Source organism: Protopterus annectens, chromosome 3.part0 (genome assembly GCF_019279795.1).
Source record: "Protopterus annectens isolate FY-2018-M chromosome 3.part0, PAN1.0, whole genome shotgun sequence".
NCBI lineage: Eukaryota > Metazoa > Chordata > Ceratodontiformes > Protopteridae > Protopterus > Protopterus annectens.
In genome coordinates, this window is record NC_056731.1 from 1,496,991,345 (window position 1) to 1,497,005,058 (window position 13,714).

General features: G+C 41.1%; 1 protein-coding gene across 4 annotated transcripts in view; it reads right to left on the reverse strand.

The window, feature by feature from the left end:
- Window positions 1-13,714, reverse strand: part of RGS20 (regulator of G protein signaling 20) — a 910,627-nt gene that overhangs the window by 744,926 nt on the left and 151,987 nt on the right. The window lies entirely within an intron of this gene.

Genomic DNA, 13,714 nt, shown 5'->3' on the forward strand with positions numbered 1-13,714 from the left:
ATTTTGCCCTCCATTCTACTATATATTCCTTTCTTCACCCATCTAAAAATTTCTAGTTTCAATTCATCATTCTCCAGCATAGTATGACATCCTTCCAATAATTGTTTAGTAACTGTGACAGTTCCATAAACAAAACACTGAACCTGCTCCATAAACTATTTGCAATAACTGTCTTCAAGGTACAAATTGCTCTTTTCACCCATTGTCTGGGTACTGGTTTCGTCCTGCTGTAAGAGATAGGATTGCCACTCTACTCACCCTTCCAACCCAGTAGTTAGCTTTACTCTGTGAAAATGATAATATGGGGTCAATCCCTCTCAGTTATTTTTCTACCAGGCCTTGCAATCCTACATGTTGCTCTTATTTCCCTGAGAATGGCTACTCTTGTATGGCTTTACAATAGCATGTACAGTTTATGGGACTCCTAACACTTACTCCTATCTTTAATAGAATCTCATGTAAAATGCACACTGGTTTACCACCTCTCCCTTCCATAGAGCGTTATTGTTAGCAGTATTCCAATAATTAGCCACTTGAAGAAATCTCATACATGTCAAAATGCTTTTTCTTCCTGTAAATGTTGGTACCTTCAGTCTTAGGTCAATACAACCTTCTTTTCTATCATTGACTAGAGTTTACATTCACCCTTCCTTATCTTTATGCACCTTATACAAAGAATTGTGTGGCTGTAGCATAAACCTGTATGCCTTCTCCCTGCACACATGGTATTGTCCAATACTCCCCTTCGAGACCCAATCAATGTTCTTGTGCCTATCACTAAGTGTGCCAATTAAAAATTATGATATAGCTTTGGAGTGATGCCCTTTAACCTTCAGGTCTCATTATACCGTCATCAGCTAATAATTTAAACAAAAATAACATAAGAGAACAAAGCTCAAACATCTGGTTCTATTGAGAGTAAGACAGTAGTGTGACAGTCATCTGTGCAAGCATAGATCTCCAATGGACAATTGTCTAAGAAGCAAAAGTGAAAATTAGCATTCTGCTGCTTGGGGAAATCATCTTTTTTTGCCAAGATGCAACAAAGTTGGAGGTGATTATATTAATTAGGCAGTGTGCAGAGGGTGAAGCCCCTGGACATGGGTGGGACAGTTTGTTTAAATGAAAAACAAAATTTTGACATCTTTGTTTGAATGCTATTTCATACCATATGATTTGTTGAAACAACATTTGCATAGTTGTCCTTGGTACTTGGTCATTAGCTCCACTTCAATTAAATGTAGTCTATTGTTGTACAGTGATCTTTGTCACTAATTCTTGACAATTTTCCAAGGATTCACTACAATTAATGGAAAATAGGCACAAGTACTGAGGGGTTATAAGAATACTATGCTGAATTTACTAGGACATATAAAAATGAAAACAGAAAGCAGCACTGGAGATATGTATCAAAAGTTAATGACAATGAGTCTAAACTATGATGAGTTTAAATAGTTTCACCCTAAACCATTAGTTTACTGTTTTTAGTATTTCACCTCATTAATATCACAACATAGTAATTTATGTTTTTAACCAGGCAGATATAATGAATTAATTTGTTTTTTCATATACAACCTGAATACATGGAAAAATTATAGAAGTATAGTACATATGATTAGAGTACTGGACAATTCCATGGCAGTAGTATTAGCAATTGTAGTATTAGTGGGAAAAAATGCTGTCTCCCAAAACCTAATTAACTTCGACTACAGCCCAGGTGACCCATGTTTGACTACTGGCTCAGGAGCTTGATGGCACTGACAGGGAGGATGAGCAGGTCCATCCGAGGGGGGGGGTGGGGGCAGTGGTCCCTGCACAGCTCACACTGCTGTTCCAATGACGAAATGTCAGCTGAAGAACAAATCCTCATAACAATGTGGGAAGCTGTTGGAAAGACATGGGAATTGCCACAATAGCTGGTGATGGGAGCACTTGGTGCATATGTGGGAGCATGCTTGCAGGGACAGAGGGTTACCTGTGGCCCTTGTACTGATATAAGTGCTCATGTCACCACCAGGAGGAAGGCAAGACCATAAAATGAAAAAGCTGTCACTGCCAGGTTGCTGGTTAGAGCACAAAGCACCTTTGTAAGTGGCTGGAAGATGCCTCCTCACCCAAACATCACACTGTATCATCAAGGGGCAGATTGATAGTCAGCTGACACTGGCTAAATTGTTTTTGAGGGATGCTTAAATACGCAGTGAATTTCTGTGTTTTTGTCTTTTCTGAGAAGACTCCAAGCCTGCATAAACTACAAGCACTGCTGGTGATTCCAAACCTATATATATATATGTATATATATATATATATATATATATATATATATATATATTTGTGAGTTGCTTAAACTGATAGAATTACTTTCTTATTTATTTTCTCCATTTTGCTTTCTGTTTTAAGAAATCTGCTTGGTCTGATGTTTTTGTTCTATGTGAGAGATAGACACTTACATTATCTAGGCTGCACATTTCACTTTTTTTTCATTGGTTAAATTGTTTCTTGAGTGATACTTAAAATACACAGTGAATTTTTGGGTCTTTTTCTTTTCTGAGAAAACTCCAACCCTGCATAAACTACAAGCACTGCTGGTGGTTAACAGCTGTGTGTGTGTGTGTGTGTGTGTGGGGGCTGGTAAACCTTATTTTTGTCTGTCAGTTGCAAAAATTGATAGAGCTGTTTTCTGTTTTACCTGCTCCATTTTGTTTTCTGATTAAATAAATCTGCTTTGCCTGGTGTTTTTGTTCTGTGTGACAGATGGACACAAATGATCTAGGCTGCATATTTCATGTTTTTTTCATTGGTTAAATTGCTGCTTGAGTGATGCTTAAATACACAGTGGATTTCTGGGTCTTTGTCTTTCCTGAGATGACTCCAAACCTGCATAAACTACAAGCTGGTGATTCCTTAGTTATTTTTCCCACCCACCCCTACTTCCTTGATGTGGTTTTTGAACCTGGGATTTTAAGCTGCCCACCCCTACTGTAAATTGAGCATTACAAGTTCCTCCTTTTCTAAATTGCTATTGATATCTTTAATTATTTATTTGTCTTTCCTTGTACTTATTTTGTGCCTTCTGTGTGGAGTCTGCATGTCCTCTCCACGGTTGGGTAGCGTTCGAAAGACATGTGTGTGTAAATGGGCATGCCTTCGTTGAAGGTTGGGCGTCGAGCTGGCATCTTGGCATTTCATAAAAAATCTACTGCCAATCATTAGCAGACTGGAGTTCCGCTGTGGCGACCCGTTACTGGGAAAAAGCCGAAAGAAGAACAACAACTTGTACTTATTTTGAAGAAAGTACATTTTGCCTCTCATTGTCTGTTCTACTGATTTACTTGCTCTGAATTCATTATCTAGCTAGCTGTTAGATAAAGTAGTGCATTTTTACACTCTAGAAAGTACTTTTCAGTGTTTTTACATCAACAGGTCAGTGAATTTTTCATCTAGTGCACTGGGTTGTAGCCTGGTCTCTTTAGGTTGGTGAAATACTTGAGTTTTCTGCATGTAGTTTTATTGGCTGGAGAACTTATTAATCAGCTTACCTTGTTTTTACTGCCTTCTTAAATTCTGTACAGCTGAATGGCTCTTGGCTCATTTCTACAAAGTTAGGTACTTTTATTGGACAATCACACTTTTATAAGCTGTTTAAAGTAGCCTGCTGTATCCATATATGTTTGTTTGCAGTAGTATTTCACTCCAGACACTCCTTACTCTGCTTTTACTTTAGGAGGACTGGGATTATTCACCTAGTAGCAGTAGATGTTTACCTGGTCTGTATGAGCTGGGAAGCACATAAAACAACTCTAAGTGTACTTGTTGCATTACCAGAATGTTCAGTCAGTTTTCTGTACTTTCAGTGTTAGTATAAATTCAGTACATTTGCATGAAAGTGTTCACTGTGCCAGTGCCTTGTACAGACACAAACATCTGGAAACATTGCTTATTTCATTATGTTGTGAAAATTTATTGTGCTAGTTAGCTTATTATAATGCCCAGGATTTTTGCTGCTCAGACAGCATCTGATTTGGCACTGATTAGGTTAGCTTCAGATTACACCATGTTAGCACACCTCCCTCATCCGTTTACAAACACCCTCCACTCCTATTACTTTCAAGTACATATTAGGAAGTGCAACCATGGATGGGCAGGCACTTCCCTGCTATCTCTGCATCCAGCTTGGTGGACATGTGTATCCTAAGGCAATGTAACAATTGCCTTATATATACTGACAACCACTTAATTCTCGAACAGACAAATACAGTATGTGAGAGATGTGGTTACACATTGACATTGGAAGCTAGACACTCACATACAGACACAAAAGCAACAAACAGGTTGTCAGTGACTTACACACATCACTCACTGCACCCACAAAGGACCACACATATAGACCCACATATGTGGAGGTGCTGACATGTGACTTACCCAAACCTCAAAGGCATCTCAGGTGCAGTTCTCAGAAACTCTGCATGTACACAAACAAGACAATTCCCATCAAAACACATAAAGTCAAATCTTATTGTGCCTCAACTACCAACCCCATAAGACAAAACACTCCAGACTCAATTTTCTTGTCATAGGAGACTCCATTGTGAGACACACTGATGTCACTCTTACTAGGCTGGATAAGGGGAAGGTTACAGTTAGTTGCCTGTCAGAGGCCAGAATTCACCAGATCACACAAGCACTTGGGTCACTTATCCCTAAGTACCAGTATGACTCAGTCATAGTCTATGTGGGCATGAATGACCTGAAATACCTTCTTGTACTATATGAAGAGAGACATGACTGAGCTCTCAGAATGTGTGTCATGGGCAGGTATGAGCATAGCACTGAACAGCATTCTACAGTCTCCAAGGATGATGCCACAATACCAGCAGAAAATGATCATCTTTAACAACTGGCTTAGCTACTGGTTTCATTCCAAAGGGGTCCAATACTTGTCAGACAGGTAGGACATGGTTGATAGGCAACACTGCTTTGCCAGGGATGGTCTTCACCTGTCATCTCTAGACTTTTGGACATTGAGCAAAATATTACCCACCCCTATAATGCCTTTTTTAGGCATTGCAAAACAGACAACCCTTCCAATGTAACAAAAGCTACTCAGGATAAGCTAAAGGTGTTACTGCTCAATGCTAGGAGCCTTATCAAGAAACTGCACTCCCTGGAAGCTCTCCTCACCCTGAAGAATGCTGATGTCTGTGAGTTACTGAAACATGGTTCAAAGCCACAGAAAGTACTCTGGCAGTGCATGACTATAATGCTTTTCATACATTCCGACCACCCACTGAACATTAAAGAGCTAAAGGTCTAGTTGTATCTATCTACATAAAGGATAAGCACACGTCAAGGCTGGTCAAACAATATGACATGCTTGAGTTACTTCATGTCTAACTAACCATGGGAAAAATCCATTACTATATTCTTGCTAGCTACAGGTCCCCCTCTATGAACCAGGAAACCCATATATCATACCTGAAGTTACTAGAATCACTCACCATTTAGCCCAATACTAATTAATAATAATAACTCATGGGTTATTTTAACTACCCCTCAATTAATTGGGAGGCATATATAACCACAAGCATGTAGACCCAAAGATTTCTTGACTTTGCAAATTCAAACATCCTGGAACAGCTAGTCTGCACTCCTACTAGAGGAACAAATATCCTAGATCTGGTACTCACAAATATGAAAGAGTGCTGCCCTTATCCCCCACCCCCTAGCATTATGCCCTTCAGATCAGATCACAAAGTGGTCTCCCTTGAAGAAAAGGTAAGACTAGTTCCTCTACCCCAAAAAATTTAAGAACTTCTCTAATGTACATTACCCCCTGTTAATGGATGGCATAGCTAGTTTGAAAGCTCCCCCAAATTCAGAAAATATAGAAACCTATGCAGAGGCATACACAAAAGCCCTGCATGATCATATAACAACTGCATAACAAATGGCGGTACCAGACCAAAATAAACCCAGGTCAAACTGCAAAAACAAGCCACCCTGGTGAACTCCTAGTATTAATAGGTTGTACAACAAAAGAAAGAAAATCCTGTCAAGAAGTAAGAAGGAATGTGCACAGCAGAGCAGAACATCAGTCATTATTCTAAATAAGTAAATCAGGTTATTATTCAATTCTCTGATAGCAGACATTGAGGTAAAAATAGCATCCAAAGCTAAGGATAACCATAAGGCATTTTTCAGTTATGTCCGCAATCTTAAGGGCAACAACCAAAAATGTGTGGAATTAGTTATAGATGACATCACCTATATTCAACTGGAAGACATAGCAAATCTACTAGCTGACAAATTTTCATATTTCACCTCTCCTTCACCCCCAGTTTTCCCCCAAAAAATACCTTCCACCACTCCAACTATCAGCAAAGAACAAGTTGCCACTGTGCCCTCTAAAGCTTAAAATACAGCTTCAATGGGTCCTGACAATATACCAGGTTGCCTCTTAAACAGTTTAAATCAGGACCTGTCAGGTCCATTAAGATCTCTATTTAACCACAGCCTTTGGAATGGCTTTGTACTGATAGAGTGGAAGACAGCAACAGTCATCCCTCTGTGTAAAGGAGGACCATCTACTGACCCGGGAAATTACAGACCTTATACGTGTGTAAAGCCATGGACAGAATAATTATGGACCTGATAAATAATGACATAGAAGACCTCCAAACACTGGACCAAACCTAATTCGGCTTTGTCAAGGACAGGTCCTGCATACTGAATGTAGTGGAGTTCTTTGAAAAAGTCACTAAAGCCATGAATGAGGGTAAAGCAGTACATACCACCTACCTCGAGTTGGCCAAGGCATTTGACACAATTCCTCACTCAGGTATTATAAATAAACTCACAAAAATGTGACTAACTCCCTGTGTCACCAGATGGATAGTCAATTGGCTCAAGGACAGGACACGTGGTTAAAGTGGGTGACTCCAGATCCAGCAAGAGGCCAATTACTAGTGGTGTGCCACAGGGCTTAGTACTAGGACCACTCCTGTTTGGAATATACTACTCTGAAGTCAAGACAAATGTGAAAGGCCTCTGGATGACAAAGTTTGCCAAACTGGAAGCTGGGGGCAACCATTGAATCCCCCAATGGTGTTGGGGTGGGAGGATGACATAATGGTTAAGGTGTTTACCTTAAAGACACAAGGTGCAGGGTTTGATTCTCACATGGTGTAACTGGCTAGGCTTCAAATGGCCCAAAAAGGGCAGTTAGCCTAGTACTAATCTATGCACCTATGAATCTATGAACCTATATCCCTCAGGAGGGTCTAGATCAGACAAATAATTGGTGCCAGAACATTGGAATAAAACTAAATACAAAAGAACGCATTATCATACCCTTTGGGAAGTCAAATATGCCTGCTAATTATGACATCAATAGCATGCCTCTTGCAGTGGACACTGAGGTGGGAGATCTTGGTACACAGATAGATAGTAACCTGCACTTTGACCACCATGTGTCCACAGTGGTAAGGAAATCCTTTTATGTGGCACAACTTATAAGTAAAGGTATGGCATCCATATCCAAGGAAATTATAGTCCTGCTGTACTCTGTTTTCTTTAGACCAATAATTGAGTAGTGTGCTAGGCATTTACAGCTGCTGGAGTGACCTCAGAGGTTCCTCACAAAGAAAATACAGGGTGTAAACAATATGAACTATGTGGATAGACTAAAAGATTTGTCCCTTTATTCTGTCTTCTGCTGACTATTAATGGGTAACCTATACTGGACCTGCAAGGCACTCACAAACCCAGCCCTGATGAAGCTGCCACACATCCACAAGTCAAATAGCATGAGGTCCACCTGATCTAGAGATCTAAACTTAGTGAGAGTCTTAAACAATACATGCTGGAGAGAAAAATATGTGTCTCAGAGATTGTCCGTTTTTTTGGAACAGGCTTCCTACTCATATTAAGCAGAGCTCTTCCCTGGCCCACTTTAAACACAGTTTAGATCAATGGATGGGGAATTGCAAATTCACACATGGGGTAGTGCCTATGTTCATAGGTAGGTACTAGGCTATTGGCCCTAGGGCCTATATAAGCCTAGCCAAAAAGGTACCCTGGCTTTTGCCACCCAAGAAAATTATTTTCCTGTGCTCCTGTCGAGCAGAACAACAGAGGTAATCCCCTGGGTGAATTTCCTTTTTCCCATCCAATCAAGATTTTTCTTGAAGCGTGCTAATGAGGTGCTTTGTTTGATATAGATAGGTAGTTTGTTCCAGAGTATGGAAAGTCTCTGGGACAGGAATCTATCCCTCCAGTATGTTCTGTTTATTGTGGTGACAAGGTTTAGGTCCCAAGAGCGTTTAGCTCAGAGGGATTGGGATTTTTTTAAGTGGAGTATGTCCAACAGCTCTGGGTTTGACATAGCTTTATATGTTAGGCAGAGATCGCCCCTGAGTAGGCGATATGCAACGGAATAAAGTGGGAGTTTTTTGAGATGGTCTGTGTAGGGCATCTGTTTGAGACCGGTAATCCTCTTTGTGAGGTATTTCTGTGACCTTTCCAGTTGTTATGAATGTCTTGTGAGGTACATACCAAAAGGGGCATTGTACTCTATAATGGGCCTAATGAATGACGAGTAGAGGGGAACAGTGACCTCTTTTTTCCTGGATGAGAAACCTTTTGTGATGAGCTGTGACACGTAGAAGGATTTCCTGACTACTGTGGCAATGTGATTATCAAAGGAGAGACTACTGTCCACCTGTGTCACATTTTTGGTGTTAAGTAGACTACCACCTATGTGGTAGCTCATGGGTACAGAGTTTTTACCAAAGGGGAGGACAATGCACTTTTTGGCATTGAGCTTGAGGCCATGGCTTTGACACTATTTATTTATTTATTTATTTATTTATTTATTATTGCTTGTTAACCGGGTTAGTCCAGCTGGGCTTGTGGCCCATTTTCAGTGGAGACCCGAGGAGAAAAGCTCCGATACATAGTATAAAATCAGAGATTTGGAACATTACAAATATAACATTTTTAAAATACAGACATTTGCAACATTACAAAATATAAGTACAGAGTTTTGTAAAACTTGGAAAAGGCAAAAATACAGAAAGTTGCCACATTAGTAATAGATAATGTATCTTATGTCAAAATTATTATGTACAGGAAATAACAGTTTTACATTAATATATACACTGCTTAGCAATTAAGAGGGTGTCAGTTTGAGAATATGTGTAAGGCAGGCTAGAGGGTGGCATGCAAAAGAAATAGGAAAGATGTATAATAATAAGAATGTATAATATTAAGAATAATTTGGAAAGATATAAAGAGAAAGACCTATGTCATATTGTTACATTTTGCAAAGAAAAATTATTTAGGAGTGTAGTTAGTGGTGTGGGTGTTTTAGGTGGGAGCATGTGAAGGACATTCCCATTTGGAGGCGAGATGGGAGTGAAGCATAGATTTGTAGTTATGGTTTGGTATGTTATGTAGTGGTGTGGGGAGCGCGTTCCACAGTTTGGCTATGGTGTGGGATAGCAATAGTTTGCCAGGTGGGTGTAGGGGTTTGTGTACATGTAGGAGGTTTTGGTCTTTGGATCTCAGGGTATGTCCAGGTGTGTAGGGTGTTAGAGATTTGGAAAGAGAAGGGCATTCTGTCAGTTTAAAGATGAGTTTGTGGGCTGTTGTAAGTTGTAGGTATTTTAGGTGGTTGTGGAGTTTAAGCCAGTTCAGGGTGTGAAGGGAGTGGCAGTGATGGGAGGAGTTCTTAGAATTGGTTGCAAATTTGCAGATTTTATTGTAACAAGCTTAAGCTTTGAGCTTGGAATGGAGGCCAAGTTATAGGTTGGAGAATAGAGGAGCACCATACAAGAGAGAGGGGAGAAGGAAGGCTGATGCAAGGGTTTGACGGGAGGAGGGAGTTAGGTAGCAGTTATGTCTGTAGAGGAGACCAATTTTCTGGTTGTTTTTTTTGATTACAGAGAGAATGTAGGAATCGAATTTTAGGTTTTCATCAATAGTAATGCCAAGTAGCTTGGTACTAGGAACGATTTCTAGAGGGGAGGTACTGTGGCTTTTGATGGTAAATTGATCCTTTTTGAATTGTGAGGTTTTGGTAGGAGTGAAAATCATTAGTTTTGTTTTGTTGGCATTTAGGGCTAGGTGATGAGACTGCATCTATAATTCTGTTTTGGAGAAGGCTATTTGGGTATTAAGTAGAAGTTTGGAGGGGCAGGAGGCTGAGCAGATGATGGTGGAGTCATCAGCATATCGGATGACCGAGGCATTAGGGATGGAGTAGTGGAAATTGTTGATGAATAAGTTAAAGAGGAGTGGGCCCAGTACTGATCCTTGAGGAACTCCTGTGGGTGTAGGTAAGAAAGGGGAGGTTGATTCTTTCCATTGTACAGCCTGTTGGTGCATGGAAAGATAGCTGGAGAACCAGGCTAAGGCTGAGGGAGATAGGTGCAAGTGTGAGAGCTGGGAGAAGAGTAGGGAATGGGCGATTGTGTTGAATGCCTTTGAGAGGTCAAGAAATAGAGAAGATACGTATTTGCCATTGTCACATGCTAGGTTGATTGTTTCAAGTAAGGAGAGGAGGGCTGTCATGGTGCTGTGGCCAGGGCGGAAGCCGTGCTGGGTGGGAGGAGGAGTTTGTGCTGGGTTAGGTAGGGCATTAGCTGAGAGTGGATGGTTTTCTCGAGAATCTTTGAAAGAGGAGAGAGTATAGCTATGGGTCTGAAGTTGGTAGTGTCTGTGTTCTTACCACCTTTGTGGAGAGGGATTATGAAAGCATGACGCCAGATGGTAGGTACATAGGATTCCCAAATGGATCTATTTATGAGAATGGATATGGGATAGGCTATAGATTCAGCTGATATTTGAAGAAAATTTGCTGGGAGGTTGTCAGGGGCATTGCAGCATGGTTTTAGCTTTTGGAGTAGTCGTTTAATAGTTTTGGTGGAGACAGGTTTAAGGGAGAACAGGGGGAGAAGGAGGGCGAGAGGGGAGGTTAGGGGGGGCATGGTGAGGGGGTAGCATTGTTGGGTGGGTTGGGGAAAGTGGGGGATAATTTAGCTATGCAATCTATGAAAAATGTGTTGAATTCAGTGGCTGTTTCAAGGCTTGAGAGGTTAGGATTGGGGCTGGGGTTGGTATTATTACCAGGGTTGAGTACTGAGGAGATGGATGTCCAGAATTTCTTTGGGTTGTTTGAGTGCTTGGATTGCAGGTTGCAGTACAAGTTTTTGCAATCTTTTGTTATTGATTTTTTTGGCTAGGTTACGTAGATGTTTATATTCTTGGGGGGTGCTGGTGTTTTTGTGTTTTTGGTATAGTTTCCACTTTTTGTTTCGTTGATTCATTATTAGTTTAGTTTCTTGGGATAGCCAAGGGCAATGTTTAGTTTTGATGCGTTTGGTTTGGAGAGGGGCTAGTTTATTAAGTAAGGTAAAGAAAGTTTGGTTAAAATATGAGATAGCGTTGTCTAGTGGGAGGCTTTTTAGTGGAGACCAGTTAGTAATATTAAGACATTCAGAGAAGATTTTGGGGTTGAAGGAAGCTAGGTTATGGGATTGCTTGAATACGTGTTGTTTTTCTATGTGAGAGGGTAGACGGTCTATGAAGGCTGGTAAGTGGTTGCTTAGGGGGTCTGGTATTAAACCGGCTTTGGAGATATTGTTGGGGTGGGTTGTTAATATCCAATCTAAGATGGTACCAGAGGTACCTTGTTTAATTGGCCTGGTTGGGATGTTTATTAGTTGGATAAAATTGTAGAGGTTGATTGATTGAGTTGGGGTATCTAAGAGGAAGGGGGCCTAGTTAATATTTATGTCACCTAGAATGTAGGTTTCATTTTTGATGTTTGAGCTAAACCATGAGAGGATGTCTTCTAGAGTTTTGGTATTGTCTCCAGGTGGGATGTTGATGGAGCAGATGCAGATGGATTTGTAGTTGTTAAGTTTTAAGAAACCCACGGTCAATTCTGCATTGGCAAAAGTTGGGATGGAGTTGGTCAAAGGAGTAAAAGTGAGAGTGGAGGGGTAGATAATAGCTACACCACCTCCATTTCTATGAGGTCTATCATTTGGTATGATATGATAGCCTGGGGGGAGGATTTCATCATCTCTGATGTTGGGTTTTAGCCAGGTCTAAGAGACTGCAGTTATGTCTGGCTGGTTGTGATAGAGCCAGGCATGTAGGTTGGGGATTTTATTACGGAGGCTTTGTGCATTTAGGGTCGTGAGGCAGATAGCCTTGAGTTTGTGTGGATTTGAATTTGGATTAGGGTGGGTAGTGTTGGGGCTTGGACCTGTGTTAGGGTGGATGTCACCTGAGAGAGAGTGAGATATGGGGGAGGAGCTGACTGAGGAGGAGTAGAGAGGATAGAGAAATATGATTTTGCTGGGGGAGGGTTTTCTTAGATAAAGCAGTTAGAGTCGGGTGAGGTGTTGGTTGAGTGGGGAGTATGGTGGGTTTGAAAAGACGGGATGGTTTGGAGGAGTAGAGTTCTGGGGAGATGTGTGAATATGGGTGTGATGTATGTGGAATGCCTGAGGTGGTAGTATGTGTGTTTAGAGGTAGGTGTGTGTTGATGTGGAGGTTAATTCGGGTAATATGGGTTAGGGATAATAGAAGTGTAGTTAGTAGTAGAGTTTGTAGGGGGAAGGTAGGCATTGTTGTATGGGTGTGTGAGGAGTGGAGTGTGTATGGGAGAGGGTGAGGTGTGTGTGAATTGGTTTGTGTATGGGAGTGGGAGGGGTTTGGTATAGGGTGTTTATGATTAATGTAGGTGATTGAGGGGGGTGTGGTGTGAGAAGGTATAAGAGTAGGAGCAGTGGGGGTGGGTGAGATTTCGGGGTAGGGTAGGGGAGCGGAGTGAGCTCGTAGGGCGAACGGAGCGGGATAGAGCAGAAGGAGAACCAACAGCAGAAGAAAAGTATCAGCACCTGCTATTTAAGTAGTAAGGTAAGCAGTGGTAAGTGGATAAGAAAATATAAGGGAGAAGTAATTTACAAAGCTAAATGTTCTAATTCAAGTAGTTTGTGCTTTGCAGGGGGGGGGGGTAGATTATTACCAGCCTTTCTGAGAGTAGTTGCTCGGACTTGAGATATTCGGTCAGTTTCAGAGAAATGAAGCCCTACTGAAAGTAATGTTGAACTGCCTTGAGGTTGTTAGGTGCTGCCACCTGGTGGTAGTAGGGAGATAGCAGGCAGGAAAGGTGAGCAGGTTTTATTAATGGTGCACTACGAAATGACACTATTAAATTATCTAGGACATAGAAGACCTGGAGGGGGGAGAGTAACTATTGGTCTGTGGTAGGCTGCTGAATTACTCACACAGGAAGGCAGACATATAAGGTGTAGTAGGTAGTTACATTAATTATAAGGCAACATACATTCATAAAAGTTAGTTCTGGGGAGTCCTCACAGTAGCTCTATTGACTCAGGCTAGCAGGCAAAATCCAGGGAAACTGCTGATGTTTTGCAGGAGGTAATCCTTTGATAGATTTAGAGGCAGGGAGGGAGCATCCCGAGTGAAGAACTGTAAAATGAGAGGAGAGACACACTAGGTTAGGTTGTATAGAAGTTTAAAAGGTACAGGTAAGAAGGTAGGTACAATTGAAGAATAATCAGAAGAGAAGGATTGTATGCAGGCGTCTAGGCGTCTGTCTCTGTGAGGCCCTTTTGTAGGACGTCCACATCATTAGGAGTTTCGATTATCACTCCTAGTTTGCAGTCATCTGCATACT